Genomic DNA, 3,372 nt, shown 5'->3' on the forward strand with positions numbered 1-3,372 from the left:
TTATTCCTAAATATTTTTGTTCTTTTTAATACTATAACAAGTGGAATTGTAGGGACCAGCAGATGGCATAGTGGTTATGTCACTGGACTCCCACATGGCTGACCGTGTGTTTGTGTGTGTGTGTGTGTGTGTGTGTGTGTGTGTGTGTGTGTTTAATTTAGTTTTAAAAAATGTATTTACATTTAATCACGTCTTTCCATATACCTTTCTATTTCCAGCACAAATAGCATTCGTGTCAGTCAAGACAAAGATATTACTATATACATTATCATCAGCAAATAGCTTCTCATTTTTTGTCAGTTAAGCATACTTTTACCTGTTTTTCTTCCCCTTTCTCCTCCCTCCCTTCCAAATTAAACTTGTTTTCCAAATTTTATTGGTTCACAGATCTTAAACTAAAAGTATGAATAAAGCTAGAATCTAGGGGCAAGTGCACTGTAATTTTCTTCTAAATCATTTTTTTTTCTGTCTCCACTCCCCTTTTTACTAATGAGAGGTATAAACCAACTTACTTGAAAACAAAAATATTAGGTTAATCTCAATTTGGTCTGTTATTTGCACAAAGCCCCATAAGAATTCAATTTCTGATGCAAGGCAACAGATACTTTTATATTATTGAACTTATGCAAATAACCATTCTGCCACAAAATAAAAATGCTCACAAAAATTTTCCAATTACAGAGAGGTTAGGAAGGGAGAAAAGTTCATGTTTCAGTTTAAAAAAATATTTTTTTAAACAAATTGCTGAACCTATCAACCACTCAAAAAAAAAAAAAATCTTAAATCCAAGAGACAAACCATAGAATAAAATCAGTAATGTTTTAGGAAAATGTCATAGAATTCTATTTCACAGTTCAGTCTCACGTAATCTCTCTTTTGTTGAATTTTAAGTGTCACTGTGGTCTAATCTTTCCATTAACATTCAACGTTACTACTGATATTTCAGAACTTGTTCGTACCATTAAGTTGACCTCTTTCTTGGTCATTTTTTGTTCATTTGTCGGCCTATCTTTAGTTTTCCTGATACAGCACTCCCTTCTGAACTTCTCAAAGAGCTGGTCTGGTGTTGGCAAATTTTTTCAGGTTTTGTTTATCTGAGAATGTTTTTATCTTTTCTCTCCTTATGAAGGATAGTCTTGCTGAATATAGTATTTTTAAAAAATTATAGTAATTATAGTAATTTATCTTATAGTAATTTTTAAAAATTGTTTTTTACTTAACACTTTCAATATATTTTCCCATTCTTTCCTTGCGTGCATTGTTTCTGACAAGAGGCTCGATGTCAGCCTGATGGGATATCCTTTGAAAGTAACTTGATGTTTCTCTCTTGACGATTTCAGTGTTTTGTCTGTGGTTTTGGTCAATCTGGCTGTGATGTGCCTTGGAGAAGATCTTCTTGGGTTGATTCTATATAGGGTCCTTTATATTTCTTGGGTCTGAATATTTGAATACCTCTTTAGGTTTGGAAAGTTTTCTTCCAGGATTTCATGGACTAGATTATCAACGCCCTGATTAGTTTCTTCACCTTCTGGAAAACCAATTATCCAGATGTTTGGGCATCTAATGGTATCTAGTATTACTTGTATATTGTGCTCATTTTGGGGGGTTATTTTCTCAGTCTTTTTGTTGAATTTTTCCAGATCAGGAGTTTGTCTTCTACATCTGAGATTTTATCTTCTGCATGATCTAATCTATGTTTAATACTTTCAAAGGAGGTTTCGATTTCCTGTATTACAGCCTTCATCTCCATCAGTTCCATTGGATTCCTTTTTATGTGTGCATTTCCACTTTGAGATTGCGCAAGAATTTCCTCCCTCCTGGGACTCATTGCCTCCTTTCTCTTGCATCTCCTGAAGTTCATTGTCCCTCTTCTCTTGCATCTATGTTACCTTTGTCACTATGACCATTCTAAATTCTTTATCGGACATTTTCATGAGTTCCATTGTACTGTTTGAGGATGAGAAAGGGCCGTTCTTTCCCCTTGGGGGAGAGATATCTCCTTGGTTTTCCATATTTCTTTTGTGCCTCTGCAGTGGTTTCTGTTCATCTGACGGATTATACACTACTTTCTTCTTTCTTGGAGTTAATTCTGAGTGTTAGAGGCATGCAGGAGGAGATGAACTGCGATATTTCTGCAGCTTCGTTTCCCTGATCCTTACTAAGCAACCTGCACTTTCATCAATGGAACTGGATATTACAAAAGCTTCACAGTTTCTAGGGAATGGATGCACCTGGCCTGAGCTGCAGGGTTTCAGCTAAGAATTCAGAGGTGTGTGGGAGGAGATGAGCTGTGCTCCCTGCAGCTCTGTATTTCTCCCAGCTGCTCACTTCGCAGTCTCTCTTCTCTGATTGTTAGTCATTCGGGGGTATATTCACATGTGGCTAATTTGTTGGAAATTCCTGCTAGTGTAAACTTCACTTTACTGTGAGGTACTTCTATGCCTATTTCTCTTCTACTTCTGTGTTTTGCAATGTGGTAACCACGGAAAGGAATTTGAATTCAGATTATGAAGATGAGTTTCTTCCTTTGCGTAGCAGTTCAATAGGGGTTGAGGTTTCTATGACCCTAAAGTATTCAGATGTTTTGCTACTGTGCACTGTTTAGACATTGAAAGTGTAGAAGTTGTGAAGCAAGGTGAGAAATTCAGGTAAAGGAAAGAAAACAAAGGGTAAAAGACAAAACAATGAAAAAAAGTAAAAACATTTTTAAAAAGAAAAAAAATAAGAACTGCTTGGCATGCTAGCATGCCACATGAAAGGGTCAGGACTGGGTCCACTTCAGAGGCACATGGATTCTGAAATTAGCAAGAGAAAGGAGAGGTCAGAGACAAGAGACAGTACCTACAGATGTTATACACACACACACACACACACACACACACACACATGTATGAAGAAAAATGTTGAGAAAAAGGGAGTGGGAGAGAGAGGGTGACAGAGATAGAAAGAAAGCAGAGACCACCTTCTTTGCTAAGAGTTGAGCTAGAAGGAGAGGTTTGGGGCAGAGGCTTTCCAGTTAAAGGGGCAGGACCGGGCCCACCTCAGATGCACATGGATTCTGGCTTTCACTGAGAGTTGAGCTAGAAGGAGAGGTTTGGGGCAGAGGCTTTCCAGTGCATCTGCAGTGGGCAGGACTGGGCCCACTTCAGATGCACATGGATTCTGGCTTTTGCTAGGAGCTGAGCTGAAAAGCACTGACTGTGGTTTGAGTTCCTAACCTGCGGGTTTGAAAATCACACAGGGCGCACGTGCATGCATGCTCAAAACTCCAAGAGGAGAATGGAGAAGGTATTGCAGGGCAGCCATCTTCCCAGAGTATTGGTTCTTCACTTCCCATTTCACTGTCTCTGTCTCTGTCTCTCTCTCTCTTTC

This window comes from Tupaia chinensis, unplaced genomic scaffold (genome assembly GCF_000334495.1).
Source record: "Tupaia chinensis unplaced genomic scaffold, TupChi_1.0 Scaffold143811_1, whole genome shotgun sequence".
Taxonomy (NCBI): Eukaryota; Metazoa; Chordata; class Mammalia; order Scandentia; family Tupaiidae; genus Tupaia; species Tupaia belangeri.